Source organism: Moschus berezovskii, chromosome 26, assembly GCF_049115385.1.
Source record: "Moschus berezovskii isolate FMDL1 chromosome 26, NW_MosBer_1.0, whole genome shotgun sequence".
Lineage (NCBI taxonomy): Eukaryota > Metazoa > Chordata > Mammalia > Artiodactyla > Moschidae > Moschus > Moschus berezovskii.
The window spans coordinates 27986526-28004118 of record NC_142485.1 but is presented as its reverse complement, the minus strand read 5'-3'; positions in this window follow the sequence as shown (position 1 = coordinate 28004118).

Sequence of the window (17593 nt, the reverse complement as noted above, 5' to 3'; positions counted from 1 at the left end):
TAAATATCTTGTCCAACATTCCACTTCTAACAAGAGACAGAGCAGTGATCCAAACTCCAGTCTTTCTTACCTGAGGTCTGTGCTCTCCACTGGGGGTAACAGACTCTACAACATGAATGGTAACATCCTTGGGTCCTTTCCCCAGTTAAGGAGACTCAACACATTCCCAGTAACTTGTTCCACTGATGGTTCCTGGGGAGACTAGTAAAGGTTCCATAGATGTGAATATTCCAGAAAGAAGGAAACCAAAAGTTAATTAAATAGATGCAAATTAAAATTTAGAAAAGTACCTTCTCCTCTATTCAATTGACTTGCTATAAAATTCTAAGCAATCCACCCAACATTTTAGTCTCTGCATTTCTAGTTCAACAGACTTGAGAAACAACATTTGGATGAGTCAAGAAATTTCCTGACAATAATTCAACAAAAAAGTTTTCTCATACCCCAAATAAGTTTTCATTTTATTTGTTAAAATCAACAAATATTTAGGGATAAGCAACTATGACCTTAAATGTGTGACAGAGTCCCTATTCTCAAGGAGGTTACGAAAACACAAGTACTTAACTAAAAAAGGCAGAAAATAGTAAATCCTAGGAAAAGGCACAACAGGAGACACTGCATGCAGTTGAAGGTCCAAGAAAGAGTTGGACAAACAATTTGAATAACCTCTCCCAAATCCAGGCTTTCCAAGTCCCTTTATGTAGGCCAACACCCTAGGTCTTGTCTTCACCTGAAGTTACTCCGTCTTTCAAATCTTAAATTTTGGAACTCTCCTTCATATTAAACTCTAGATCCTGGTCAGGGACAAACTCTTAAAAAAAAAAAAAAAAAGTAAATTCCAAACCATGCTTGTAATTTGTAGACTGCAAATTTGTACTGCATTGGAAAGAACTGCACTTGGAAAAACTGTACTTTTAAAAACTTGGTTTTTAAGACATTTAAAAGATAATTGAAGTATGGAGGAAACTATCAAGAGATGAATGCAATATAATCCATAGAGTTACAAATGTAAATTCAGAGAATTTAAATTCATGAATGATAAGGCATACGATGGTTATTACAGACCATCTGACAAAAATCCTTTACTTTTGTTATCTATTTTCCACTCAAGAAAATCTTTGTCTAAATTCATTGTTCTCCCTTGAGTTTTATCTTTTATCTTGTTCAGCAGTTTATTTAATTTCAAAGACAATTAGATAAGCCAAAGTAATGGCTCTCAGTTCAGTTCAGTTCAGTTGCTCAGTCGTGTCTGACTCTTTGCAACCCCATGAAGCACAGCACGCCAGGCCTCCCTGTTCATGACCAACTCCTGGACTTCACTCAAACTCATGTCCATCGAGTCGGTGATGCCATCCAGCCATCTCATTCTCTGTCATCCCCTTCTCCTCCCACCCCAATCCCTCCCAGCATCAGAGTCTTTTCCAGTGAGTCAACTCGTCGCATGAGGTGGCCAAAGTATTGGAGCTTCAGCTTTAGCATCAGTCCTTCCAATGAACACCCAGGACTGATCTCCTTTAGAATGGACTGGTTGGACCTCCTTGCAGTCCAAGAGACTCTCAAGAGTCTTCTCCAGCACCACAGTTCAAAAGCATCAATTCTTCAACGATCAGCCTTCTTCACAGTCCAACTCTCACATCCATACATGACCACGGGAAAAACCATAGCCTTGACTAGATGGACCTTGGTTGGCAAAATAATGTCTCTGCTTTTTAATATGCTATCTAGGTTGGTCATAACTTTCCTTCCAAGGAGTAAGCGTCTTTTAATTTCATGGCTGCAATCAGTATCCACAGTGATTTTGGAGCCCAAAAAAATAAAGTCTGACACTGTTTCCACTGTTTCCCCATCTATTTCCCATGAAGTGATGGGACCAGATGCCATGATCTTTGTTTTCTGAATGTTGAGCTTCAAGCCAACCTTTTCACTCTCCTCTTTCACTTTCATCAAGAGGCTTTTGAGTTCCTCTTCACTTTCTGCCATAAGGGTGGTGTCATCTGCATATCTGAGGTTATTGATATTTCTCCCAGCAATCTTGATTCCAGCTTGTGCTTCTTCCAGCCCAGCGTTCCTCATGATGTACTCTGCATATAAGTTAAATAAGCAGGGTGACAATATACAGCCTTGACGCACTTCTTTTCCTATTTGGAACCAGTCTGTTGTTCCATGTACAGTTCTGACTGTTGCTTCCTGACCTGCATACAGGTTTCTCAAGAGGCAAGTCAGGTGGTCTGGGATTCCCATCTGTTTCAGAATTTTCCACAGTTTGCTGTGATCCACAGAGTCAAAGGCTTTGGCCTAGTCAATAAAGCAGAAATAGATGTTTTTCTGGAACTCTCTTGCTTTCTCCATGATCCAGCGGATGTTGGCTATTTGATCTCTGGTTCATCTGCCTTTTCTAAAACCAGCTTGAACATCTGGAAGTTCACGGTTCACATATTGCTGAAGCTGGCTTAGAGAATTTTGAGCATGACTTTACTAGCATGTGAGATGAGTGCAATTGTGCGGTAGTTTGAGCATTCTTTGGCATTGCCTTTCTTTGGGATTGGAATGAAGACTGACCTTTTCCAGTCCTGTGGCCACTGCTGAGTTTTCCAAATTTGCTGGTATATTGAGTGCAGCACTTTCACAGCATCATCTTTCAGGATGTGAAATAGCTCAACTGGAATTCCATCACCTCCACTATCTTTGTTTGCAGTGATGCTTTCTAAGGCCCACTTGACTTCACATTCCAAGATGTCTGGCTCTAGGTGAGTGATCACACCATTGTGCTTATCTGGGTCATGATGATCATTTTTGTACATTTCTTCTGTGTATTCTTGCCACCTCTTCTTAATATCTTCTGCTTCTGTTAGGTCCATACCATTTCTGTCCTTTATCGAGCCCACCTTTGCATGAAATGTTCCTTGGTATCTCTAATTTTCTTGACGACATCTCTAGATCTCTGACAGAATGTGGTTCACTGGAGAAAGGAATGGCAAACCACTTCAATATTCTAGCCTTGAGAATCCCATGAACAGTATGAAAAGGCAAAATGATAGGGTACTGAATGAGGAATTCCCCAGGTCGGTAGGTGCCCAATATGCTACTGGAGATCAGCGGAGAAATAAACCCAGAAAGAATGAAGGGATAGAGCCAAAGCAAAATAATACCCAGTTGTGGATGTGACTGGTGATAGAAGCAAGATCCAATGCTGTAAAGAGCAATATTGCATAGGAACCTGGAATGTTAGGTCCAAGAATCAAGGCAAATTGGAAATAGTCAAACAGGAGATGGCAAGAGTAAATGCAGACATTCTAGGAATCAGGGAACTAAAATGGACTGGAATGGGTGAATTTAACTCAGATGACCATTATATCTACTACTGTGGGCAAGAATCCCTTAGAAGAAATGGAGTAGCCATCATGGTCAACAAAAGAGTCTGAAATGCAGTACTTGGATGCAATCTCAAAAATGACAGAATGATCTCTACTCGTTTCCAAGGCAAACCATTCAATATTACAGTAATCCAAGCCTATGCCCCAACCAGTAACAATGAAGAAGCTGAAGTTGAACAGTTCTATGAAGACCTACAAGACCTTTCGGAACTAACACCCAAAAAAGATGTCCTTTTCATTGTAGGGGACTGGACTGCAAAAGTAGGAAGTCAAGAAACACCTGGAGTAACAGGCAAATTTGGCCTTGGAGCATGGAATGAAGCAGGGCAAAGGCTAATAGAGTTTTGCCAAGAGAACGCACTGGTCATAGCAAACACCCTCTTCCAACAACACAAGAGAAGACTCTACACATGGACATCACCAGATAGTCAACACTGAAATCAGATCGATTATATTCTTTGCAGCCAAAGATGGAGAAGCTATATATGGTTAGCAAAAACAAGACTGAGAACTGACTGTGGCTCAGATCATGAACTCCTTATTGCCAAATTCAGACTCAAATTGAAGAAAGTAGGGAAAACCACTAGACCATTCAGATATGACCTAAATCAAATCCCTTATGATTATACAGTAGAAGTGAGAAATAAATTTAAGGGACTAGATCTGATAGATAGAGTGCCTGATGAACTATGGACGGAGGTTCGTGACATTGTACAGGAGAAGGGATCAAGCCCATCCCCATGGAAAAGAAATGAAAAAAAGCAAAATGGCTGTCTGGGGAGGCCTTACAAGTAGTTGTGAAAAATGTCTCTACAGATGTATAAATGTATCCTGTGATGAATAAATTATAGACATTTCAATAAGTACCAATGGAAACTGGGTAGCCTATCCCATCTCCAGCGGATCTCCCCAACCCAGGAATTGAACTAGGGTCTCCGGCATTGCAGGCAGATTCTTTACCAACTGAGCTATCAGGGAAGTCTATGAAGAGAGAAAGGAGCAGCTATTTGCTTGAACACAAACGGGTTTGTTGTTTGGAATAATCTTCATCATTTTTTTTTATTTTTAACCAGGCACTTTGGCCCCTTTTGTTACTTTTTGAACAATTTAAGTGAGTAATTCTTTTTTTTAATTAATTAATTTATTTTAATTGGAGACTAATTACTTTACAATATTGTAGTGTTTTTTGAAGTAATTCTTAATGTACTCTTCTTTAATGTCCATCACTAAATGTAATGATTTTTCTTTCTCAAGGTTTCTCAATGTTTCTCATTGTCCTTTTTCTTTCTCAATGGCATAGGTATGTGGGTTGAATCCTTATATGTGAGGCTTAAAACCTGAGAAAAAATTGACCTCATGGAAAAAAAAATACATATATGGCAAGTTTTTCTGCAAATGAAAGAAATATTTTTCAATACAATCTTTCCTCACTTTGTTAGGCCCTTTCCTCTATAGATACATCAGTTCAGTTTGACTATGGTGGAGTTTTTAAAAAATACTTGTGGTCAATAAGAAAAACAGGATTATTGGTTAAAACACCTTTTAAAAAATTATACCACTTCACTCCTCCAAACAACAATGGATTCACCATTCTACACAAAAGAGAAAAAAAATTTTATGACATTGCATTAAATACTTTGCATGATGTGACCACAGTCACACTGATTTGGGTTAGTTATTGGGGACCTTAAATGGTATGATATATACAAAGATCATTTAAAGGGAAACCAAACAGTGGAGGTTGTTGGGACCTAGAGTCCATTAGGTTAGGGTTAAAATGTAGCCCAACAGTTGCTAGTTTAGCAACTGCAAACAAATTAATTAAAATGCCTAAGCTTTGTTTTCCTCTCTGAATGAGGATAATGATTTTACCTTTTCTATAAGGTCATAAAGAAGATTAAATGAGATAATAAATTTAAGTGCTTAGCTGAGTGCTTGGGTTTATGTTCAGTACGTGTCCTACTCTGCTTTTGTGGCTATGTTATTGTTGTTGTTGCTGGAATTTTTATCATCTTATTCTCATACATTTGCCCTTGAAGTTCCATCTATCTAGAGTGAGTGCTCTTTCATCATCTCTCAGAATGGTCAAATTCTATAAATCACCCAAGACCCAGCTCATCTACCATCTACATCACTGCATTTTGCCAGTCTAGAGAAGCTAATTCTCATTCTTCAAAAACATTGCAATTCTTATCACCAATGACAGACATCTGTACTGAATTCTTACAGGCTTATTTAGGTATTTACCTTTTCATGTATTTCTCAGATATATTATAGTGAGCTTCTTGAAGGCAGGTACTGTAGTTATTTCTACATTTCTGATACAGTGTCTGCATCTGATACAGAGTTGTTAGCAGTGAATATTTGTTGTTCAGCTAAAGCTCCTTCATCACTGGATGAAATGGCCAGAGTAAATGGCTACATAATCTACTGTGCTGGCATTTATTATATGTTGCTGTTAATGCTTATTATATCCCAGGCATTTGTTCTAAACACTTTAATGTTTTATTTCCTTTAATCTTCACACTGACTCTATGAAGCAGGTATTTGCAATTCATTTAGATCTGAAGATACTGAGGCACTGAAGGTTTTTTTTTTTTTAAAAAAAAAACAACAAAAAACGTTTCCTGGTGTGAAATACTAGAAATTAAATATATTGGTCTCTGCTGGCAGTTCCTGACACAGACATCCTAAAACCCTTGTAATTTTCTGAGTGATAAGAGCAGTAAGAGGATCTTTTGTTCTAATACTTGGTCTTTGATCCCAGTTCCTGACCCGGCTCTTAAATCCTTTGGAATTTCCTGGGTGATAGAAGTGTCTTTTGCTCTAATGAGGTGACTTTTCCTGGGCTCCAAGCTACCTTCAGGATCAAGCTTGGTTCAGTTAAGTCGCTCAGTCGTGTCCGACTCTTTGCAACCCCATGAATCACAGCACGCCAGGCCTCCCTGTCCATCACCAACTCCCAGAGTTCACTCAAACTCATGTCCATCGAGTCGGTGATGCCATCCAGCCATCTCATTCTCTGTCATCCCCTTCTCCTCCCACCCCCAATCCTTCGCAGCATCAGAGTCTTTTCCAGTGAGTCAACTCGTCGCATGAGGTGGCCAAAGTATTGCAGTTTCAGCTTTAGCATCAGTCCTTTCAATGAACACCCAGGATCTATCTCCTTTAGAATGGACTAGTTGGATCTCCTTGCAGTCCAGGGGACTCTCAAGAGTCTTCTCCAACAACACAGTTCAAAAGCATCAATTCTTCGGCGATCAGCTTTCTTCACAGTCCAACTCTCACATCCATACATGACCACGGGAAAAACCATAGCTTTGACTAGATGGGCCTTGGTTGGCAAAGTAATGTCTCTGCTTTTTAATATGCTATCTAGGTTGGTCATAACTTTCCTTTCAAGGAGTAAGCGTCTTTTAATTTCCTGGCTGCAATCAGCATCTGCAGTGATTTTGGAGCCCCAAAAAATAAAATCTGACACTGTTTCCTCTGTTTTTCCATCTATTTCCCATGAAGTGATGGGACCAGATGCCATGATCTTTGTTTTCTGAATGTTGAGCTTCAAGCCAACCTTTTCACTCTCTTCTTTCACTTTCGTCAAGAGGCTTTTGAGTTCCTCTTCACTTCCATAAGGGTAGTGTCATCTGCATATCTGAGGTTATTGATATTTCTCCCAGCAATCTTGATTCCAGCTTGTGCTTCTTCCAGCCCAGCGTTCCTCATGATGTACTCTGCATATAAGTTAAATAAGCAAGGTGACAAGATACAGCCTTGACGTACTCCTTTTCCTATTTGGAACCAGTCTGTTATTCCATGTCCAGTTCTGACTGTTGCTTCCTGACCTGCATACAGGTTTCTCTAGAGGCAGGTTAGGTGGTCTGGTATTCCCATCTCTTTCAGAATTTTCCAGTTTATTGTGATCCACACAGTCAAAGGCTTTTGCACAGTTGATAAAGCAGAAATAGATGTTTTTCTAGAACTCTCTTGCTTTCTCCATGATCTAGCAGATGTTGGCAATTTGATCTCTGGTGCCTCTGCCTTTTCTAAAACTTGCTTGAACATCTGGAAGTTCACGGTTCACGTATTGCTGAAGCTTGGCTTAAAGAATTTTGAGCATGACTTTACTAGCGTGTGAGATGAGAGCAGTTGTGCGGTAGTTTGAGCATTCTTTGGCATTGCCTTTCTTTGGGATTGGAATGAAGATTGACCTTTTCCAGTCCTGTGGCCACTGCTGAGTTTTCCAAATTTGCTGGCATATTGAGTGCATCATCTTTACAGCATCATCTTTCAAGACTTGAAATAGCTCAACTGGAATTCCATCACCTCCACTATCTTTGTTTGTAGTGATGCTTTCTAAGGCCCACTTGACTTCACATTCCAAGATGTCTGGCTCTAGGTCAGTGATCACGTTATCGTGACTATCTTGCTCGTGAAGATCTTTTTTGTACAGTTCTTCTGTGTATTCTTGCCACCTTTTCTTAATATCTTCTGCTTCTCTTAGGTCCATACCATTTCTGTCCTTTATCGAGCCCATCTTTGCATGAAATGTTCCCTTGGAATCTCTAATTTTCTTGAAGAGATCTCTTGTTTTTCCTATTCTGTTGTTTTCCTCTATTTCTTTGCATTGATCACTGAGGAAGTCTTTCTTATCTCTCCTTGCTATTCTTTGGAACTCTGCATTCAGATGCTTATATCTTTCCTTTTCTCCTTTGCTTTTCGCTTCTCTTCTTTTCACAGCTATTTATAAGGCCTCCTCAGACAGCCATTTTGCTTTTTTGCATTTCTTTTCCATGGGGATGGTTTTTGTCCCTGTCTCCTGTACAATGTCCTCTTAGCCTGGCTAAAATGAGGGGTTGCCACGCCTTCACCAGTTACTACCTGAGCCCCCTCCATTCCTCTGTCATAATGAATCCGAAAACACCCCACTCCCCAACAGCCTCCAATCCAGAACAAAATTTAGCTTCTTTGAGCCTTCTCCAAAATCGCTTGACAAAAGCCCAAATCCTATCATTTCTTTCTAACACTTCCCTGCTGATAAGTTCCAGGGTCCCCAGGACGTGTGTTCTTCCTCACTATAACATGTCAATGTGCCAGCATGGTTCAACCACAAGTTTCTGGTGCTCTGGAGCTGACAGCATTGACACTATTACATAAGTTATCGATGAAGAAACTGGCCTCAGAGAAAATAAATCACAATTATTTGACTCTAGACTTTTAAACTCAGTTTGTTTTTTTCCTTTTGTTATTTTTGTTTCTATTTGGGTATGTTTTTGTTTACAACCTCCAAAGACTACCCTCTGAGCCACTCACTGCATTATACAGTTTCCCAGAGATTACTGTAAATATACATGAATAATAGGAGGACAGGAGAGAACACTGGTGTCCTCTGCATTCTTATTATGTACCAGCTACTTTGTCTGCTTCTCCTATTCAAATCTCACAAGTACTGAGTTGGCCAAGACGTTCTTTTAGTATTTCTAAATGATGTTGCAGGAAAACCCAGACAGATTTTTTTACCAATCTGATATGTACAACAATCCTTTGAAGAAGTTCAACTCAACAACTGAAAAAAATCTGTATATGAATGGTAAGTAATTTCTCAAGACTAGAGAGTTTTAAAATTTTAACTTACTTGTGCAAGTGCTGTCGCTCAGTCAGGCCCAACTCTGCAGCCCCATGGACTATAGCCTGTCAGGCTACCTGGTCCATAGAATTTTCCAGGCAAGAATACTGGAGCAGGTTGCCATTTCTTACTCCAGAGGATTTTCCCAACCCAAGGACAGAACTTGTGTCTCCTGCATCTTCTGCATAGGAAGACTGATTCCTTACCATTAGAGCCACTTGGGAAGCCCTAACTTAGCTATACCAGATATCTTATTCTCACATGCCCACACCATACTGGAATAGCCCATGTCTGGAAAGGAGTTAGGCAAACTTTCTCTGTAAGCACCATCTGGTCTGGCCTCATGCTTAACCCGGATAAAGTTCAGCAGCAAACATATACTCTGCATGAACTCGCTTTATATTCCAGTTGCTGTTCAGTTTTTCACGGAAGTTTCAGAACTGAACCCTCTCTATTTCTGCCTCTATTAAGTAAACTACTGAAATCAACCTGATTTTGAGAGCATGTTGAGAGTATGTTGGTTATTATGGCAGAACATTTACTCTAACACAAATAATGGCACTGGCTTGAAAGTTTCTAGCCAAGATGGGAACTAGCAAAATAAAATGTGCTATTTCAAGGAATGGTATATGTGCAATTTATACTATCAACAACTACTATATTAAATTATCCTTCCTAAAGAGACACTTTCATTCTCCTGAACTATAATTGGAGGATCTTCGGTTACTGGGATGCTTCTGTCCCAAAAGCATACTAAGTCCTGGTTTCATTTACCTTCCTGCTTTTCTTGAACAAAATCATTTTCTGTAAGAAACAGCAAAAGAAGAAAAGAAAACAGAAACAAAATAAATCTCATATGCCTCATCCTCTATGATATCAATTTTCAAAAGCTGATTCTTTGTTGAAGAACTACCCAAACCTGCATTTTAACAGGAGTTCATTGCAGATAGCAATAAAAACTGTAGACATTATTAAGTTAACTCCTTATTTCTTAGACTCTAATAATCTGCACATCAGCATAGGTAAAGTAAATGCTGAAATTGTAGGCAAAACAAAAGCGTTTGACTTTTCACAGAATTGCTTAAGATGAAATCATAGTACAACATTTTTGAACTATAACTAAAATTCAAGTTCTACATATCTTCAAGAAGACAACATCACTAGTAATGCCAGCATTTCTACACTGATTTTTCAAACTTACTGATGTAGATAAAGGGTATAAGTATGTACTAAGATGACATTGTCCTGAAAATAAAAACACTACATAAATTACATGAGGCAGCAAGCCTTCATGTCATATATACAGCCATTTATACTATCGATGAACACTCACATATATATATATTCAATAATGTAACTTTCAATGAAATCATAATTGATTTCTAAGTGTCACTGAGTCATAAAGTCTGAGTCATGATTTCACTTTAAATTTGACAGTACAATACAAATGCAGCACTGAAGCCAAGAAGTCTCACAATTTACGAAGCATTCCAGGCAGCTACGTGGTATTCCTTCCAATAATGAACACTCAAGATCAAGCCTTACAACTGACATTTTTACACATTTAATAAAGATATAGGATTGTGGAATAGTAAGTTTTTTATTTGTACTTTCATTAATATATTTCTCACTTTTGTTCATTAGTGAATATAGAAAAACTCAATATAAAGGTGGTGCTCAGTCAGAGACTTGGCAAGGTTACTGCAACAGAGCCCCCAGTACTAACATTAAGTGGATGGCTCACAGCAGCAGCTATAAAGGAACTGAATTTAACATTCTGGGACTGAAGTCTGGGACTGCAGTTCCATAGACTCAGAATTAAGGATCACCTCATTTCTTAAAAGCAATAAGGGATAAAGAAATAGGAAAGGACTACATTAAAAGGCCAACATATTACTGGATTCAGTGTAAGAGCCCCATAGAAATTAGACATTTTGATTAATGAACACCAGTAACACCATGAAGACTAGAAAGCCTGGAAAGTAGGGTCTGAAACTTGCTTCAAAAACTGAAGAGGTCTTAATATTTGGAATTTTGTTATTTCCAGTGTTAACATTTTTTCATATATCAGTAAACTCATAGAATTTTTTTATTCTAGACATAGGGCTCAATTTACATTCCCACCAACAGTGCATTAGGGCTCTTTTTTCTTTACACCCACACACACCAACACCTCTTAACTCATGTGTTTTGATGACACCCATTCTAACAGGTGTAACGTGATATCTCATTTTAGCTTTGATTTGTATTTCCCTGATGATTAGTGATGTGGAGCATCTTTTCACGTGTCTCTTGGTCATTTATATTGGAAACATGTCTATTCAGATTCTCTGTCCATTTCCTTAACAGACTATTTGTTTTTCCTACAATTAAGTTGTATGAGTTACTTATGTATTTTGAATATTAACCTTTTATCTGATACATAGTTATGATGGTTCTTCCAATCCATTCAGAGACCACAGTGATAAATGGTAAAAGAAAAATAAAAGGGGGCTGATTGATAAGGAATGATGGGGAGTAATACAGTAATACAATGTGATAAGTGCTATGACAGAGTTAAAGCAAGATAAGGAGTAATTGGGAGGGGTATTAGTCTAGTTTGGGCAGTTAGATAAAGCTCCCAAAAGATCGTATTCAGCTGAAACGAACTGACAAAAATAAAAACACAAGTCCTGGAAAATTCTGGAGGAAGAGACCTGTAGGAAGAGAAAGCAGCTAGAGCCATAGAGCTCAGGAAGGAAGAAGTTCAGTATATTTGAGAAGAGGAGGCCAGTCAAGCTCCCAAAAGGAGAATGGGGGGCTGGGGGCGATGTGAGATGAAGTCAGGGCGGCAAGAAAGCGTAGGTAGGAGTAAGGGTCAAACTCAGGATTTTAGATTCAAGTATAAAGGGAAATCAATAGAGGGTTTTTCCATGCTGTAGCTTGATCTTATTTATGTTTCTGATAGAACTGAAGCAGGGAAAAGAGCCTTATCAGGGAGACCAGACAGTAGAAATTACAGGCGTATTAGAGGGAGATGGAATGCCTTGAACCAAGTAGTGGAAATAGTGGAAATGTGGAGCTGGATAGATTTGGGGTGTGTTCTCCAGGTGGAGGTAACAGGCACTGCTGATAACCTACACCAGGAACATTTATTCCTTTTAATTATTTCTGTGTCTCATAAGAATTAATTTGCAGTGTCTGTGATTTGGTAAATGAAAAAAAAAAACAAAACAGTGCTTCTTTCAGATGTTTTAAATCTGTTTGAAAGCTGGTTAATCCTACTATATACATATGCCCAAAGTATAAATTATACGCCATGGCTATTTCAGACATTGCAAAGTTACCAATTAAAATATGACTAGCTAAACAAAGATTATTTTGATAATAGTTAAGTCTGCATTTTTTTTCTTTGTTAAAAAATTAAAATTCTGGTGATTAGTTTCAGGATGTTTAATAGTTTAATAACATAAAAAATAGTAAATTTCACTCTGCCAAAAACAATAGGTACTGACAATAAATTTTGGAAGATTCATAAAGAATAACTAATCTGAAACTCTGTAACAATGAATCCTCAATATGTAGATACGAGAGATGGTTTTTGTTTTGTTCTGTTTTGTTTTAGTTTTAGGCAACAAAGAAAGCAATGAATGGCTAGTAAAACTGCCAAAACAATCTGGTTTTATTTTATTATAAATTACAAAGGAAAAGAAAATTTTTTCTTTCTTGAGTTCTCCTATCTACACACTAAAAATAGCGAAAGAGTCTGATAGCATGCCATCCCCATTTAACATAAGTTTAAAGGCATCCAATAATAGTAATCATTTAGAAGGCATACATCAGAAAATTTCCCATTGCTGTTCATTTTATTAGTTCAGTTGAGTAGAAACAATAGCAGCCTTGCATTTAAGAAAGTTAATGATGGGTTTGTTTTCTTTTTAACAAGGAAGAAAGAAAGAAAGCTGAAATGCACACTGTTGGAGTGAAAACAAAGAAAACTCATCAAAGCGACCAGGAAGGCCACCCTCAAAACAAAGGACTCACAGACTAGATATCGGTCACAACAGGATGCCTTCAAATTCTTGGGGAAAAGTCGAGAACACAGAACAGTGAATTTGGCTAATTGTTCAGCACTCCACACGCTGATGTCAAGAGCACATTTCTGACCCAAATTCTCATTAGTTAGGATCTAGTTTAGACTTTGAGATAGCTCATCAAATTCATTCTTGCCAAAATTTCCCAGACAAGGTTATGATACTTTGTTTGACCTCAGACAATAACTATTCTTGAAATCATCAATCTGATTCCCTTTTTTCTATCTCCAGTGCTCTTTAAGTCAGAGTGTCCCTTTGTTGTGCCATGACTGAACAACAATAAACAATTGGACTCTTGACTTTAAACAGAGGCTTGCTTTTCACTTGAGTATAGAATTTCATCTTTAAGAATCCTGGAGAAGTTCCTACCATCTGGGCGGTAGATGCAGAGTCATGTATTTAGAGTATGGACAGGCTGCCGGTTGCAATCAGAAAGCCACGTGACACTGTAACTGAGATACATGGCAAAATGTAATAATTCTACATTTAGTAGCACTCTTACCTTGTATTAGAAATAACAGGCAAGGAGAGATTGATTTCATAAGTGCAACTTGGCCAGGAGGAAAAATGGAATTTTAAAATAGCACTATAAGAATTTTTTTTTCCTCTGAGTATTCAATTTATCCCAATAATCTGAGCAATGAGCCTGGGCAAGCTCAGAGAAGAGTATTAGTACATTTGTTGAATGTGTCACCACTGCAGATATTCACATCAAATAATCAAATCAAGAACCTACAATTAAATATACTAATCAAGCCAGTCAATCCGAAAGGAAATTAGTCCTGAATATTCATTGGAAGGACTGATGCTGAAGCTGAAACTCCAATATTTTGGCCACCTGATGGGAAGAACTGACTCACTGGAAAAGACCCTGATGCTGGGAAAGATTGAAGGCAGGAGGAGAAAGGGATGACAGAGGATGAGGTGGTTGGATGGCATCACTGACTCGATGGACATGAGTTTGAGCAAGCTCTGGGAGTTGGTGATGGACAGCCTGGCGTGCTGTAGTCCATGGGGTCGCAAAGAGTCAGACATGACTGAGCAACTGAACTGAACTGAAGAATTCACAGGCAGAAGTAAAGAGTATTTAGTGTTCATCATGGGGCTTCCCCAGTGGCTCAGACAGTTAACAATCTGCCTGTAACGAAGGAGATGTGGGTTCAATCCCTGGTCGGGTATATCCCATGGAGGAGGAAATGGCAACCCACTTCAGTATTCTTGCCTGGAGAATCCCACAGACAGAGCACCTCGTGGGTCCATAGGGTCACAAAGAGTCAGATACAACTCACACTTTCACTTTCATGAAGTTTTCCTCTACTGATGCACACTAAACATGTATGTGTTGGATTTCTTAGATGACTAAACATAACTGCCTTTGAAAATAATGATGAAAACACTAATAAATGATCCTTTTTTTTTTCTCTATCTCACCAATTTGCTGCACCATTTACTGTCCCTTCTAGAACTTTTCTGTTCCAGTCATTTCTCAAGTTCAGAAAATACAGCATCACTGTGACTTCAGACAGAACGACCTTCATTATCTTCACTTAGATTGACTGTATTTGTTTATTTCCTAAAATGCTCATTTCACTTAGGAAGAGACACAAGTTGATGACAGGTGAAATTAGTTTCCTTGCATTGTCATCTAACAATTTATTCTAGGTCTGCTAATTCTCATGATGCCCTACTAGAGAAATAATTAAAAGACAATGCAATTTTTAGAAATGCTAATCAAATCAAGTATACTATATCACTGTCAGATTCAGCATATATCAGTTCTTATTTTTCACAAGATTTAAGAGACTCTCTTTCTGTACAGTTTAGTAATAAGAAAAGTTGCAAAGAATAACAGCCAAGGATGAGAATTAGCAGCCATAACATTAAATTAGGTTAAAAATTAAAAACTCTAAATGGTAACTAGACTACTCTGCATAGACATTTTGAAGGGTTAAAAGAAAAGGTCTCAGCAGACTGGCAAACTCACACAGGCAAGTCAGTGGCAAAGGATCAGTAATCAGCTCATTGGAATGCTACCCTCTGAGAAACTTCACCCAAAAGAAAACCTGCCTGGCCACGTGGTTAGGAAGGAAACTGGCATTCTGAAAATGCTCCTGAAGGCAACACCAGTAGATGCAAACCATATGGCATATTTAGAGCTGTTTTCCATTCATATTCATGTATTAAAGGTTCTGAGACTTTCTGCAAAGGAATGTGTTTAACTTTACTTAACTCAATGTTTTCCATGCTTATTTCAGCAAAGAAATACTCTAATATTTGGTGAAACACAGTTTGGAAAAGTTTGTTGATAAGTCAAAGTTTTGCCCATAGTCCCATTTGGTTCTCTCTGAAATTAATCTGTGTCCTGATATATGTCAGTTGTCTGACAGACTTTGTAAAAGTCTAAGTGGATCTGCAAATTGTCACAAAGGTAGTGCAAGATAACAAATCATTTTTATCTCATTTCTGATACTAAATGTTCCTTATCTGTTACCTTGGCAGAAAAGGAATTAAATGAGTTATTAAAGTGTGAGATGATCATTGCCAATTATCTTTGAGAACTATTTAAGCTTCTCTTAAAGGTGTGTCCCAAATAACATCTAGCAAGAGATTGATCAAGGAAGCCCATAATGGGCTGTTAGTTTAACAAATAAAAACATGCTCTATGGAAACAAATTAACTGGTTTTTCTCTGAAGTCACAAACCTGCTACTAATCATCATCACTTTCACAATCAGCCCATCAGGCATTTGTTAATTGTGCCCTGAGCTGAGCACCGCATTTTATAAAAAACATATATATCCTGCCATCCAGTTAGAGAAGCACTGAATAACTTTAACCATGCCGAGCTCCCCCTGTTTGACAAAGTATTCAAAAAGAATTTTAAAATTATTTACTTTAGAATGTAATAGATTCTATTCCTGGTTCAATTAGGAACAATCACAAGAACTGTCATCAAATTATCAACCAGTGCTCCCTGGCTTGAAATAGCTTCTTTTTCTTTTTTTTAATGGTTAATTACTGATAAATTTCTTAGCTATTCAAGCCCCAGGAAAGCAAATTGGAAGCTGAAAATCTTTAATAAGTATTTTTTACAACAATAAATCGTCAATTTTACTAGGCTTGCCAAAAGCAGGTAAGAAGGAAAACTTCCTGCCATGAGCCTTTACTCTCATAACAAGTGTGTGGTGCAGGAAGTTAGAGTTAATTAGTTTGTAAAGTACAGAGTTTCAGAAATTGTGTGTTTCTTCAGACTGTATCCAATGAGAAAACACACTACTTACTATTTTCCAACAGTAAAAACAATGAAGAGCAAATTCTGCAGAAAAACGCAACCATACCTAAAATAATGATAATAAAACAACAACAACAAAATGTATCCCTGGCCAAACACACACACACAAAATTTTCTTTAAACTTGTACGTTGGAAAATTTAAGTTATTATTGCTGACGAATAAGTTCTAGAGAGTTGCTGTACAGCATTTTGCCTATAATCACAACGTTGTGTTGTACACTTAAAAGGTTGTTAAGGAAAGACCTCATGTTAAATGTTCTTACCACAATAAAATATACATATATATGTAATAATAACTTTTAAGACTTAGCTTCTACAAAATGTAGCTGGGATTTTAAGATAGAGACTTTTGATACTTATAATGCACTGATTAAATATTTAGTTACCTTGGCTGGTGCCCACATATCACATAGGTAATATTGGTTTATTTGCTAAATGTCTTACCAACAAAAACTTTAGTTAATACAGTCATTTCAGCTTTATCCTTTCCAAGAAATGTTTGCAAAAGAAATAATATATCAAAAGAGAAGTCACTGCTCATTCTGGACTGTAAATGAAGCATTTTGGCATTGATATATATATATATGAGAAAAGATGTATAAACTATTATGGTGCTTGTTATTTTATTCAAGATACAAGAGAAATAAATGTCTTCCAATAGCTATTGTACAGATTTTTATGTTTCAGAATCTCTTTCCTAGATAATCTCATGCACGCACACACATATTTACACAGACAAAGGCAAAATAAAACTCCAAATGTATTTTAATCCAAACATGTTAAGTTAAACAACAAAATTCTAGTGCAGTTTTGCAGGCTTGGTCATGTTTGGCATATAAAAAAATATGTTTGGCATATAAAAAAATGTTTGAATATTCAGAATTATTTTGGAATCATCTCTATGATACCAATTCCTAATTGGATCTCTGTAAATATACCAGTCGGAGAAGGCAATGGCAAGCCACTCCAGTACTCTTGCCTAGAAAATCCCATGGATGGAGGAGCCTGGTGGGCTGCAGTCCATGGGGTCGCTAGGGGTTGGACACGACTGAGCGACCTCACTTTCACTTTTCACTTTCACACATTGGAGAAGGAAATGGCAACCCACTCCAGTGCTCTTGCCTGGAGAATCCCAGGGATGGGGGGGCCTGGTGGGCTTCCGTCTATGGGGTCACACAGAGTCGGACACGACTGAAGTGACTTAGCAGCAGCAGCAGCAAATATACCAGTA